The 15,725-nt window shown below is 37.9% G+C and overlaps 1 protein-coding gene across 1 annotated transcript in view; it reads right to left on the reverse strand.

Moving 5' to 3' along the window:
• The window catches only part of DAB2IP (DAB2 interacting protein), a 232,340-nt gene extending 220,867 nt beyond the window's left edge, over positions 1-11,473 (reverse strand). The window contains exon 1 of the mRNA XM_067309020.1: positions 11,464-11,473. The gene's annotated coding sequence lies outside the window, so the exon portion shown is untranslated. The remainder of the gene's footprint in view (positions 1-11,463) is intronic.
• Between the last annotated feature and the right edge of the window lie 4,252 nt (positions 11,474-15,725).

Genomic DNA, 15,725 nt, shown 5'->3' on the forward strand with positions numbered 1-15,725 from the left:
CCACAAAGTGAGAGAGACAAACTTGGCTTGCACCAGACATAAGTGAGACAGTAATTGGCATCTCCTATATCCTAGGCAGGTACAGTGACTGCCAGGCAATGGACTGTATTGGTGTAGCACCTTTGTGTGGTTCACACATTCCAACTTTGACTTGTAGCAACTTTCCCGATTAGGGCTTCTCCACAGTAGGTTTTTTGTCATTAGCAGTGTCACTTTTGATGATCTGACATTTTCCCACAAAAATGACTAAGTGAAAAGTTATCTTATTATTAATCCATTTTTGTAAAACTGCAGGCAACTACAGCTCTTTTCTCTGTTTTAAAGAACACGAGTTCAACAGGCTTGAGTGTAAGCAAGCAAGCTAGATGTAAGACCTTTTCTTGTTTATTTAAAATTGATTTAATACGCAAAGTTTAGGTTAGATCAAGTATCAGTTACATAAATCCCCTGTTCTTCTATTTACAGATATTAAACATTTCTCTTAAAATACATAGAGCTTTGTGAAACTGACACACTTAGTTTAAATACAGTTAAAATTAAAATATCAACACTGAAGAGAAAGCTAGAAAACAGATATTTGTCAAAAATAAATTACAGTGAATCCTTCAGCATAAACAAAGTCTTAGAAATATGCACTATCAATGCTTGCAGACTTCCACTCCTTGGTACAGATGATAGTAACATTGAATAATCTGACTCACTGGAAGGAAGGCTAGGATTCTGTAAAACATCAATATTTCATACACTCCCTTGGCTAACTTTGCCTTGTGTACATAGAAGTGACTGGCTGAAGTGTAACCTCCACAAAAAATTATAATTACATTTTAGAACAGTAACATCAAAAAGTTAAGTATGTGATAACAATAATGGTAGACAGTCATGCCTACCGATCATGTTAGTGTCAGACCTGTTGTTTTAAGGTTAAAGGGATGGCTAGTTTTCTCTCTAGTGACTGTGTCTACAGCAGCAGGTCATTAGTGAGCAGGATTTAATGGGCTCACACACTACATCTTGCCGCCTTAAAGTGGAATGCACCATTTGACTGCAAATCCAGACTGCTGAAAAATAGCTATGTTCAGTCTGAGATTACAGTCTAAAAGGGTGATTCTATAATCAGGAAAACAAGAGTCGAAATATTTCTATTCATAAAGATTCAAAACCAAAAGTATATGTTGTCTTAAATCATAATTCCACTTACACTGCACAAAGTTTGTCTTTAATACCTATTCTAAAACAATTTCTACAAGAAAGAGTGAAAGACAATCATCATTCCAATTCTACTCATTTCTTGGGGGTCACTAAAGAAATTCTGAGACATAGCACAGTCTTTGATCTTTGCAGGCATTGTTACACAGCAACTGCACATTTACAATGAGCAGTATTCACCCCTAACCAAACAAAACCTCCGTGCAAGTAAAGAGTCAGTCCCTGAAATTCAGAAGTCCTTAATTGCTTACCTTTTTATGAGCAGGTCAAATTTTTGGAAGCAGTTTCTCAAACCAACTCAAACATTCCATGTTGGCTGTTGTGCCACAATAAACAGCTGCAAAACTTGTTGATTTGCTTCCCCATTTTGTATGCATGCTGGACCCCAAAAGAAATCCCATGCAGGGAAAAAAACAACCCCAAAATCTGCAACAGAAGCACCTCAGTCCTTGAACAAAGCACAAGAAAGTTTAACAGGGAAACAGAAAGGAAATCCAACCACAACTAGAAGTTTGGGTAAGAAACAGGAAAGGAAAGCTTGTTCCCCTTGCCCAAAATTCCTGGCTAAAGGTGCCTCTACAAGCAAAATTCACTGAGACTCCCAACTCCTCGGAGCAGATGGTATTCACACATTACTCCCCAACAGCAGCATTCCTTAGTCCAATCAGGAGGCAGCACTCAAAAGCCAAGTGCTTCCCAGACTCTGTTACAGTTTTCAATAGCTACAGCTCAAGACGAATGACTCAGAAAATGAATAAGCAGGGAAAATAAAACACGCCTCTCTCCCAGTCAGAGACACAGGCAGTCAGCTCAACAACCCTGAGTGTACTGGCCATTGATTTCAAGTTGAATGCACCTGTTTTTCCCTTAAATTCCAAATACTGATTACATTTTCCAAATCTTTAATTTGTGTTACCAACTTAATCTTGAGTTAGAAGTCACAATAAGAATTAAATCTTTGCATTTTTTTTCCCAGCAGACAAGACAATCTGTTCTTAAGTCTTAAAAACTATAAACATTGAAAGGGTCAAAAAAGAGCTGCCCTGTATGTGTGTTCTTCCAGACAAATGATTTCCAGTTAATTCAATGAAACTGCTCATGCATCTAGTGCTAACTACATACATAAATACTTTTAAGATTGAGGAATAAATTTAAATATTCTGTTGCAAATGGTATAAAAAGAAGAAAGGTTGACTTCAGAACAGTTTCTCCTAAACAGACTGGTATTTCCTCTGGTGGTGTATAAAGTTTACCAAATTACAGTAGAAGAAATACATCTAAGAAGAAAATGAATTCAAAAAGACTATCAGCTTCCAGGTGAAGTAGAACTGTTATCCAAAAGCTGGCCAAATAGAAGCAGTAAACTATCCCCAGCTGCTTTGCTTAGCTGGTATACCACTGCAGCTGACTCAGCCCAAGATCACTTTTACAACTGCACAACTCATGCCTGGCTTCTGACAGCTGCAATTGAGGAGTAAAGGATGATCTGCTAAACAAAGCAAAGTTACTTGTGGAAACAGATTTGCACAGCACCGAAGGGTTTCTCCCTGGAAGATGATAGTGAGCCTTCCAAAACATACTGAAATTCTCTTCAGTCTTATAACAAAGAGGACTGCACGGAGATAAAACAGTGTTAATGTTCCTATGCCTGCTCTCGCTGCAGTATACATACAGTGCTTTTATTGCTGCCACTCAGAAATTAACTCTGGGTTGGCTGAAAACACGCTCCAGTCAGACAAGTGGAATCAGTTAAAGAAGTGAAGCTATTTGGGGTGAGAAGCATTCTCCCAGGTTCCCCTGGACATTTTCAGATCTCTGTCTGTGGCTGTAAATTGATCCTTTGCATTCCTGTCTGACACATGAACTGTGAAAAACTCTTTAGGGATATTCTCTCTGCCATGAGTAATGCTTTAATAGCATTACTGAAACATATAAGACCAGTTGCAAGAACAATAAAATATCATGAACTCTGGTCTTTTACAATTATTATTTTAAGTCAAATATCTATCCTTTTTTCCTTTTGCAACAAATAAGAGAACTCTATTAGCATCCTGTTTTCCTTCTTCCAAAACACCAAGCATCATGATTTCTCCCGCTTGGGTTAACTGCAGGACCTAGACTCAGAGGTATTGATTTCCTCCTCGAGTTCTGACCACGCAAAAGAACCAGTGATGTTCTAAGTATCACCCTTGCTCTGAACAGCATTTGTTACATAAGCCCCGCGTGCGTTATGCACACCCAGTGGTTAAGAAAACAAAACCATACATACAGCTGCATGACAAAGAACAATGGTTTGTGATATTACATCTGCCACAGCTGCCTACCAAATTCCCAACTACCCCTAGAAAAGCATTTAAAGGTGTAAAATACAAAAAAAGCAGCATACCTAGATTTGGTAGGGAAACAAACATTTCTTGAAACTTAATTTTGGCAGACATTTTTTGATAGCTGGATTAAGCTCTGCAGCTGCCAGAGCCTTTGACTACTGACTCACTTAGCAAGGCCTCAGAGTCCTTATCAGCAGTAAGGATGCTTTGCAATTAAGTCTTTTACATGTGCTAGTTCCTTGGAGATGCTCAGAGGGGAAGAACATCTAAATGTAAATATTATTACCATAATGCTCCACCTGACATGATAACCACATTTATGCACTGAGAAACCTCCTTGGCAAACATCCTAATCAAACACTATAAAGAATATTATAGTGAAGTGTCTAAAGGTAAGCAGCTATTTATTCTTTATATCCCTAGTGTACATTACATTTTTAGACATGGATATAAAGCATCAGCTGTTGTCAATCTTTCCTGATATCAGTGGAACAGGAGGCTGCTGTCCAACATCTTAACTATATGTGACCACGATAACCCTCGATTAAAGGTCCCCCCAAAAACCCTTGACTTTTTGTCAAAATGTAGGTCTCACCTCTCAGTAAGAACTCACAATTTCTATTGCAGCTTCTCAAGTTTCTGTTGTCTGTCACCAGAACTGCATGAATTTAAAAAATTCTGACCTATAAATACCTTGATATGTTGTTACCTGTAGGATTTTAATTCATCATCTCTACTCCCATGAAATTCCTTGTGTTCTCTCTTCCAAATGAAATGCGTGAACAAAACATTTAAAATCTCTTGTCTTCACTAATCTTGCAACATCATTCTGAGAAATTTTCCTATGTAGCATCCTCTCACAGCTTATACATCTCACTAACATTAACAGTTATCAGATCCTGACTGGATGGGCTTCAGTAATCACAGAAGAAAGAACAGATTAATGGAGTACACTCTTCCATTCCATTTTATCATACTGAATTCACCTCTCCAATAGGAGGCTGGTGTGGTAGCAAGTTCTGTGAGAGAATTGTAGCAGTACTGCATTTTAGAGATGGAACTGGAAGACTCCACCACAATGCCATGCTTTGGAATTGCTCTCTTTTAGAAGCAGAATAAAAAAGGTGTGGAGTATGCTTAACTATGAAAGATCCCTTGGTTTATTACCAAAGAATTAAGCTGCTACTTCGACTATTTTCACCAAGTCCAAGTATGGAAGATTACGTTCTACACATCTAACATTCCTTGACGGTTCTCCTTTATTGCATGTTCGTAACCTGGGGGGGTGCTTGTTCTATGATTGGCTCTATCCTTTTCAACGGGTTTCAGTAGCAAGATAAAGGAAGAGACTGCATGTAAATGCTGTTCATAATTCAATTAAAAACTTGGAAATTGTAAAAGACACTCTGTAAAGCATTATATAGTAATCTTGTTAATCCTTGGTCTCCTATTCCCTCAGAGCTTTCTGCTTATATGATACTGTTGGACACTTCACTAAAACTATATTGGATCTTTCTGTTTCACCACATACTGTAAACTATACTGAAATTACAAGATAGTGCTGATATCTGTCTATAAATTTCTCTCTCTGTTGCCAACAAAGTTTTGGGGACAACAGAAGAATCCAATTACATCCTCCCACCTTTTTTAAACTCTGTGGCATTTGCTCTACTTGTCACACATTCACTGTCAGTTGAGGCAGATTATTTATGACCATTTTCCAAACAATGATCTCTGACACATACCTGTATCATTTCTTCGGAATAAGTCCAATACCGGTCATATAACTTGTAGGCTGCTCAGCAAACAATGTGGAATGGCAGCCTAATATTACTTTGGGGGCTAAGCTGTCACTATTTTAGATGTTCACCAATAAATAATGCCCTCAGGTAGGACATGTTATTCGAATTTGTCACCTGCATTTTTTATGTGCAGATACCCCACTTTGTCTTTCCTCTCTAAGATGTAGAACTCTTTTTTTCCAGAGAAATCTATTATCTCCTTAAGTCTTACTTTCAGTAGAACACATCTTTCCTGAGTTATAGTTAGCACCTGAACACGGTGTAGGTAAAATGAAGAACACTACAGCACAACGCAGAGAAAAGGGGAACCACCCAAAATACCACCTATTGCTTTCATGTACAATTCATCATGAAATCAGTCTGAATTAATCTTCTTTATGGATTATATTGTCATTTGTCTTTCTCTTTTCCATTTCTCCTACTCTCAAGCATACGTTTCTGTACCTTTCCTTTGTCAGAAGCCATGAAAATAGACATGATATAAGAACTATAACAAAGAAGGAAAGAATGATGCATAACTATCTCAACGCTTTATAATCCTCTGCTATTGTCAGCCTTGAAAACTGAAATTCACTAAGAAAAAATATGATTTTAAAAGCTGCTCTTTAATCAGAACAGACTTTGCTACTGTTGTAAGGGAGCATCAAGAAATGGTTTTGAATGGTATTATTTGCTACATAATTTGGTTACTCACAAATGTCTAGGATAAATATTTCTAGCAACAATGCACACTTTGTTTCTTCAATGTATTTAATACAAAGAGTTCTTTATAAACAGAAGCAAACAATATAAAAGTTGGCTGAGGTAGGCAGAGAAAAGAAGGAATCAATTTTTAATGATCTGTGTCACAGGCCACCGTACAGCACTGCTTAATCACCTAATGATAGCTTAAGATCTTTAATTGCCAACCTACTCATTACCATTTTTCTTCAATCCTGTAGACAATAACAGGAAATTAACTTTTAAAAACTACTACCACCAGAACCCATTACTTTCCAATATTCACCATGTACAGAACCTGAGTTCTTAGGCTTAATAGAACCGGGTGTATTTATAGGACATACCAAGTATAAGAAATGCCAGAGTTCACCTATGTTTTCTTAATAGTCTTTGAAAGATGGCTGATCCTAGGCAAAACTTTCCTCTCTCTCTCACGTAAAGAAAAGAATCAGTGCTCTGCCCTTCAAAAAATCCTGGTGAGTTGTTTGTAATTTGAGCAGGCCTACCAGAACAAGCCAATATGCAGTGACCCATCCCCATTAAAAAGACAGCAAAAATGAACTGATTTTAATGTTGCACAAAAACATATATTGTGCTGTTTTAAGACTGCATTATGATTTTTTTCCATTGGTTCGCTGCATTACCTCCATATCTTCTTCAGACCTCACATTTTCTCTAGATTCAATTTGTTTGACTGACATCTGTATCAGCCTAACTTGACTATTTAAAAGAGAAAAAAACTAAACATAAATCTACTATGAATGCATTCTGTATAAATGTCAAGCAAGCTAGTCTTTTTCTTCTATACTTTTCTCCTCTTTTCATACCTCATACTTTTTTTGTACAGCACATCTAAATCAAACCTTGCTTTCCCATCTAACCACACTGAATCTTATTTTCTCCAGGACATGCCAAATATAAATGCTCAATAATATTAACTTTGCTTCCTCAGCACACCAGAAGGGCAACACCTATAAGAGATACTTAATATGTCATTTCCAGGCAATGTACAAAATTAAACCACAAAACATACCTCTATTAAAATAGATTCCAGATCAAATTTCCACAGACTTGGGGAATTCAGATCAGGGTAAGATCTGTTCCAGAACAAGTTAACTTATTTACAATGGTAAAATGTAAGCAACATACTTTCAAACTTTCAGTTTGCAAGTTCAGTTGCGAGTAGATGAGGGGGAGTTTACTTTGTAAAACTTCACTGTATAACATCTCCAGTAGAGACGTCTATTTAGAAGGCAGGGGTCCCAGAGTACTGCACTGAAAATTAGTGCTATTTTCCTATTTTCCTCCTTTCTCTCTCACTCCAAGATGCCTAAAATACGGTTTTGAAGAAGAAATGCCCAATCAGCTCGCCTGTTAGCCACCTCTGCTGCGCTGCTCTGCAAAAGAATTTCTTCCTGCATGTGAAATTCCTGGTTCCAAGCTTTTCCTCTGGAACCTTCACAAAGATACTTCAAAAGATTTCTTTATGCCTCAGTTTACCCTATTTTTAATCTCATGTTTGTTCACTCTGAGTTCATCAAACCATCTTTATAAGAAGATCATATGGGGTCAATAACACATATATTTGTCTATACAGTGAAAGTAAATTTCATGTCTGTGAAACTGAAGAGCCTAGAGTGCCGAGGAGCCCGTGTCTCTGTCTGCTGGGATACTGGAAGAGGTGGCCCATGCTATGTCACTGCCAAAGGCACCCAGTCTTCACCTGCAGCGGTCATACTTTCCTGGTCTTGGGTTCCCACACAACTCTAATAATTGTATCTAATCTGCAGCAGTTTCTGTTTTTCCAGTCTTTGCTTCTCATTTCCTCTCAACCAAATGAGTTCTTTAATGCACAGCAAGGTGTCACTGAGGCTAGGATTTCATTACTGCCTTGGTATACTGCTTGACGAGCCCAGATTAACAACAGCAGATACAGGTCAGGCCTGGCTGTCATCCATGTAATTTGCCTGGTTGCTTGTGTATGTCAGAGATCTAAAAAAATATGCCATAAGTCTTACAATATCAAGGCACAGTAGTTTTGATCCCAGCCCTCTGTGGTCTAAAATTTGCATCTGTGATTCACACTCACTCATTGTGTAGGTGGATATGATTCTACTAAATCCAGTAGTTGGGATTTGGTCTACAAGGTTATTTAAAATGTCCATTAAAAATACCGTGCCTTTGAAAGCTTAAAAACTAATACACAAACAATTATTATCAGGACATACAAGAGAATAAACTCTTAGGTGGTACCAGTATTCACTACAGATTTATAAACTGTAATCTAAGCAATTAGAAGATAAAATGAATGCTCAACTCACAAATACTTTGTACCCAAGACTTTGTACACAAATACATCATATAAATCTTCATCAGCTCACAAAAAGCTGCTGAGCTGTTACTTACTCTTGTAGCTGTAAGTGGCTATAGTACAAAAGAGAAATCTGCAGCTCTAATATGTCATCCCTCTGAAATGGGTAATTTAGGGTTATGGTTTTGGAATCAGCACATTCTTCAGCACTTTTTTCCATGAAAAGTTTTTTTGCAAAAAAAATAAGTAAACCCATCCCAGCGCATTAAAAAGAACACATCAAAAAGTCAGAACTGTGAGCCATCATAAAATGACAATAATCTTTCTTTATATTCCCATATTTCAGAAAATGGAAAGAAAATACTGGGTCGTGTCCTATGATGGTTTTTAAAAGCCTTACAAGAGCCTATATTTTTTTGTGAGCCCTCGGCCTGGGCAGAAATGCTGAAGCTAACACATGGAGAAAAGTTACAGAACTTTCTGTCTCTTTTCACAAACCTCAAAATGGATATCAACATATCAAGCTTGTGTTCAAAGTAGGGCAAGTACTACAGCTCAGTGAAGAATCATAGTGAAAAATCCAATAACTGGTTCACCCACAGGTTATGATTTTATTCCAGCAATCTAATTTGTTCAGAAAAAAAATCTGTGCTAAGCAATGAGAGACACACAGCTTCTCATTCTTGCACATTCCTCTACGGTCCTTCTAAATCATTTCATACAGCTCTACAAGCAAAAGACAGGGCTGCAGGAGGCAAAAAGATTCTAAAGGATATTATTGCCACATATTCTTCAAAACAGGTATTGCTATCATTAATGATCTATTCATTGGGCAGGTAATGAGCAACCAAAAATGAACTGACTCTGGATTCTAAAATAAGCTGGATGGTTAACCAGTAAGGACCATCAGGTAGATCGAAAATGAAATAATAATTTTCATTCTGCCAGAAGAAAAAGGACTTTGCTTTGACATTCTTGAAGGCAAAAAAGGCATTTTACTTAAAGTACAGAAATTTCAAGTAATGGTCACTTCCCAAGGCATTAGTATTTGTCACATGAGCAATACAGTAAACACAACAGCTACCAGTGTGTTCATAGCAGTTCACTAGCTGTTTGATAATAAAAGGCACAAAGGGGCTGTTTCAAGAATGACAGCTACCAGAAAAATTCCTCAAAGAAGAAAATTTTCCTTCCCAGCACTGTGCTGGCATATTTTTGAGGACTTTCTATTTACTGAATTCATGGAAAAGTAATGCACAACATATCATAATAACAGATGAAATGGTAAGTCCTCTGTATTGCTCCTGCAGCACCAGCAGCATAACGTCTTATGCAACTGACCTCCTGAGCAACAAATTGTTTAACCCATTTGTTTTGCCCTGGGATAGTTTAATCAAAGTAATTTAAAAAATTCTAAAAGGAAGATGGGAATTTGCACAGCTAGGAAGGAGAACCAGAGAAGGTTCTTCTCTGGTACTTGGCACCACGAGTGCTTATTTATCTCTAATTTCCCAATTTATGAACATTTCCAGTGCATGCCCCCTTATTCAAATATTCCGTAGGAAAACAAGTTTCTGTAGACTGTGACAGAATACACTTTACACGTCCATAGGGAGAAGAATGAAAAAACTGTATATCTTAAAATACGCATTCTAAATTTAGTGAGGCATTGTAACACATTTGAGAAACCAAAGTTATACTCACATTTCCCACAAAATCAAGACATTCTCTCTGTGATTCCTAAAGTTCAGGTCTAGCGTTGGGACAGGCAAGAATACTTGCTTATATCTTTGTTAACATCAGCCCCAAATATGCATGCACTTCTCTGATAATCCTAAAACTTCCTGCTATAAAGAAGGATTCAGTTCTAAGTCCTAGTAGTATAAGGGGAGATGTAAGACATTAGAGAAAGATGCTGTTCCTCTAGAGACCATTTAACATAACTACATAAAAAGAGAACAGAAAATTAAAGTAAAAAGTGTGATTCTCCCTTTCTAATCTTTTTATGCAAATATTATCATTTGAAACAACGCTGAAATCTGTCCTTGATTATTTTAGACAACTCAACTTCAGCATGGCACAGAGCCCAAAGTAAAGCAGTGCTGCCCACTTATATCTGTCCAGTCAACTGTTCACATAGTTTAAATATTACCTCATTCCCTTAACCACATTCCTTCCACAGAGTTTTAGGGCTACTGTGGTATTAACACCACAGTTAGGTCGTACTGGAAGCTCTACATCACCTCCAGAGAATATGCTGTGGGAAATCCATAACTAGTTCTTGAACCATATATAGGTGGGAAGCAGAATATTTTGTAGGTTTAAAGCTGTATCCAGAATAGTACGAAATACATATTAAAGAGCTGAGAATCAATTTAGTCTAAAAAAGTGTAAACAATTTGTTGTCCTCAATGCAGCCAATCCACTCTACTAACAGAGAAATAAATAAGACTTGCAATTACAAACAACTTTTCACTCGAATTTTATGCCTTTTATAAGCCTTCCAATAGACCAGATACCAGTACATCAGTATGTGGAATGCTATAAATGCAGGGAATAGCTGCAGTTTTAACCATGGACTTTAATTCCAGGGTGAATTCATGTGGTCCCTAGCTAAATTTATCCTTCTAAGTAAATTACTCACTGCAACTGCCTTTAGGAAAGCTTTCTGCAGATAAAGAAACTGCTTCTAAATGCTACATTTGACAGCACATAAGGCATAAAGTTACATTCTTTTCTCACTGGCAAAAAAGACCCCCAAACTCAACAATGTAGAATAATGTAGAATGCGTAGGTTCCTCTTCTTTCTGCAAAGACTGTCCAGGAGATAGGCTAATGAGAAAAGCACCAATTCTGCTTGATTACTGTTTCTTACAATACCCTGTATATATCAGTCTACTGTATGTTTATCTCCAAACCCTGTAAACAGTGATTTCTAAAATAATGTGAAGTACATTATCGCATTCATTTCTATTGATCCATGCAGAAGACAGTAAAAACACATGCCTAATCCTGTGCCTTAAGTAGGATGTGTAACTCAGACACTCTTTCACTACCCTTTCTTTTTTCTCTCTTTTCTATGTTTTCTACTTCTTACCATTGGAGTTGTCCTGGTCCAAGGGATTATCTGGTTCCATTACTTCAAATAAAAGCATCCAACATGCAGTTCTCCATGCAGCAGAGGCATAAAAACACAGCAGTTGCCTAAGCTGATTCACCTGATTTATGAATTAGTGCTGCATCCATAAGAGGCTGTGTTTCTTCTTTTGTATTACATCTGGCTGCTTTTCCAACTAGATGGCTGGGTATTACAGCATGCAGGCCTTTTTCCAGCATCCTCTTAATGCATTATATTTAAAGTAGCAGCAACCTTTTTCTCCCCTCCCCCAGACCAAGTTACAGTAATGTAACTAGGCTGAGCTGGCAGAGAGTGGAGCTCATTCAGAACAGGACCTGCGAGCGTTCTCTGATTCGTGTTGCTGCATAAAGAGAATGATTGATACAATAAAAAGTAAGTGGGGTTTGACACAGCACTGTATGCACTGCAGAAAATCGCACCAAAACCAGCCTAGGTCTTGAGGGTTTGGGGAATGCCTTGCTGAAGCCACCAGTACCCACCCCCTCACACACAAACACAAATTATGTCCTGTTCCCTCCTCCCCCTCCCCCCTGCTACAATCTTTTATAACCCTGGATCTCCTCCAGCAATAGTCTGTTCCTTTACTCAGTTTATAATAAACTCTGCCATTCCCTTGTGTCCCTAGGGCTGTCTTGGAAAGGAAAGAGGCTGTTTGCAAAATGAATAGACCAGCCACTGCCTAACAGGGAGGCAACCCAATGGCTCTGCACCGGGCAGTTGTAACTTGCTGCAGCAAGAGCCTTCTGCTGGATACCTTGCCCTATATTTACCTCCTTTGCCAAGACAGAAGCTGCTGCTAATCTGGCTTTTTAAAAGGCTTCTCCAAATGAGCTGAGGAGCAAGCATAGGCTTTGCTAGAATCATACAGTAGATTATGCCAGAGTCTGCAACTGAAGACTCTTTCAACGGAGACAATATTAGCCGGTGGCTAGATCACTGTATTAGGAGTCAGGTCAACCTCATTCTGCTACTGGGTCTAACATTAGTTCCCTGAGACCTCCACAACTCGTATCTCTTCTTTGTGCCTCAGTTTTCTATATAGACATTGAAATACGCCTTATTTCACAGGAATACAGCTGAAACATCCCAGCTTTAACTGCTTTGAACTTCTTGGATAACTGGTACAGTACAAGGATTGAGGAAGAGGACCCCATCACCTAGCTGAAAAATACAAAGTTTTATTTTCTCTGAAGACATCCCTGCAAAACAACAGAAAAAAATATCAATGTGCAACTATAAAGTAAGATGTGTCTCTGAAAGGTAATTCATACTCCTGCTACCACAATCCTGGAGCAATTCCGCAAATCCAGACTTTCAGGATCAATTTTACTTTGAATCTATGATTCAAAGTCTTTCTTTAATGCTCCAGCTAAGGCATAAAGCCAAATCTTGTTTTTAGAAAAGGCTTTTGTCTAAGTCTAAGCTAAATCCAAGGCAAGGATTGCTCTACACATCTACAATAGATTTAATGCATTTTTGGATAGTCATGGCTGATGATATGGGATTCTAAGGCTGGCTAGATAGCGCAGGATTTTCTATTTTGGTGCTTCTGGGTAATGCTTCTGCCTTACTAGCTCATTCTTTACAGAGTCATGTAACTAGCGCTTTAGAGCTAACTATTCACGCCTGGTGCTACAAGCTGTAGGCGGGCAAATGAATGGCTGGCTGAAGGGAGAAAAACATGCAGTTCTGTATGGAGAAATTAACCTAGCAGGCTGATACGACTCTGCTGTAATTGTACCTTGCAAAAAACACTTCAGTACTGTTCTTGAGGATTATGCCATATGAAGAGAAGAGAAACTCATTTCCATCTATTTGTTTTAAGTATCACACAGTATATAGCCTCTATTAAATAATGTTCTGAGATCTCTGCCTTAGTCTAAATTACAGTGCTGCAAACCCTATATTCTCTCCTTGCACCCTACGCTCCCTTATGTTCTTTACAACTTCGCTACCGCTCCCACTCACTGACACAACAAAAAAACTCCCTCTTTCCACCTTCCCCACAAAACCACCTACTCTGTGACTATAGGAACATGGCACTCTCCCTGTTAACAGTCCTCCACCTGTTCTGGGTTATGTATCCAGTCTAGGAGTTAGGACATGATAGAAAGAAATGTGTTCACTCTTGACTGACACCTATTACACATATTAGTCTGACTTAACAAAGCTGACAATAAAACATCTGGTATAGATGGGATTTACAGAAATTCTGGAGGTGAGGAGTCCTGAACAGATATAATCTGCCACCTATCCTCTATCCCAGGATCTGAAGATACACAAACACATACACCCCCGCACCCAGTGACTCATTAACACAGCCCACCTAGTTCACAGACTACTTGAATAGATCATGGTCATCAATGTATAGGAATACACAGTGTTCTAATGAACATCTGAATGGACAGGAATTATATAAAGAGAAAACAATTTCATACCTTTCCATGAAACAGGTCCTGCATATACATAATGTATCATTAGTACAAAATTGCTTTCCATAGACAATGTAGTGACAGAAAGGAATAAACACCTGTGAAATCCATCTTTGTGGAGAGTCATGAATAATCCAGGAATGATAACAGAATAGCCAAGACCAAGAAATCAAGACAGGAGTAGTGAAAATAATAATATGACAAGTAATTTAATTTTAAGATTATCCAAATGATCTGCTCATCTAAAGTTATGGTCCTAGTAAAAATTAATCTTTAATTTTCCAGTCAGAATGATGTCAATATTTTGGATAAGGCAGTATTCACAATTTCTAACAACAGAGCAATTGTCATATATTCTTTGTTTGAGCACAGTTCATGCAGTTAGAAAAAGTAGCTCATGCAATGATTTTGAAAAGAAAGGGCCAGTTGGAAGACCAGGCTTTGATCACTGGGGATTTTAATTGCTCAGGCACTGAATGGAAAATTGCAAAAGTGAAGAGGGAAATGATTTTCAGACAAACGGCCTGAATGGTCAGAGGCTATGCTGGACCAAATCCTAGGAAATCAGCCAAGCACACTGAACTAATGAGTGTGGAAAGAGAAGTCTAGTTAGCATATTCTCTGGAATACCTATGAGGTTAAGTACAGCACAAAACTTGGAATTTTGGAAAGCTGACTCTTTAAGGAAAGAATTTTGAAATGGTTGGAAGGAAGCAGGAAATTTACTCTGTTTCTGTCTAATCAAAATATCTCCGCATTCCCCTAGATGGCTAGTTTTGAGACAAAAAAGTAAGTTATATCTAAATGCCTAATGTCTGCATGATGCTAATTTTTACAACTTTTATGTACCAGACTCCAATTGTGTTCAATAAGTAAGACTTTGCATTGAAGGAATTCGTAGCCACTACTTAACTCCCATTTCTTTTCATAAAAGATGGGAATCATAGCTCATATCGGCCTTTATTTCACACAGTAACATGAAAATATAATCAAGAAAGATGGCACTTACTTTTAGTCTGCTACTGACTTCATGTAAAACTTTGGGCAAATCACTTCATCTCTCTTTGTTCAGCTTCACTGATCTGTAAAGTGAGATAACAGTATCTATTTTTTATTCTTCATAAAGTACTAACATTTCCAGATTAAGCTATGCTAAGTTGGAAGTAGTAGAAATGTGGGGGTTAACTGATCTTGGATTTATTTCCAGGAAGTGGATTTACTTCATAGGCCTGTTTGACCAGGTTTTGCCATTTTATGTATAGCGACCATGGAATACCTTCAACAGTGGAGAATGTTAAGGCATGTTTTCTTTTCTACCAGGTGTTCTATAGGAACAGATCTAGATCTACAGGAAAAGATAAGCAGAAATACCTGTACGTATGAACATGCACAGTCAACACTTATTTGAAAACAGTATTCCACTCTTCAAAAGGACAGCGTTGCTATTATTTTTACGTTGTTCCTGGTAACTCATCATTTTGCTATCATAAAGTCTACCTCTAACAGCCTAAGGACCCCAAAGTACATCACAAGCACCTACTAGGTCTTGCGTGAACCAAGTAAATATTGCCATTCCCATATCGCAGCTAGAGACATAGGGGCATAGAGCAGCAAAACATCTTCTTTGCAATAAAAAATCTTAAAGAACGTTAACTATTTAAAGGTCTAATAGTCCTATCATGAGTCTTTACCAGCATAACCAGGCAAAAAAACCCAGCAATTACGTTTCAGTTTCTAAAATCTGTGCAAAAATGTTTCCGGTGGATCAAGAAACTGTCAGCATGCCAG

This window comes from Apteryx mantelli, chromosome 21, assembly GCF_036417845.1.
Source record: "Apteryx mantelli isolate bAptMan1 chromosome 21, bAptMan1.hap1, whole genome shotgun sequence".
NCBI lineage: Eukaryota > Metazoa > Chordata > Aves > Apterygiformes > Apterygidae > Apteryx > Apteryx mantelli.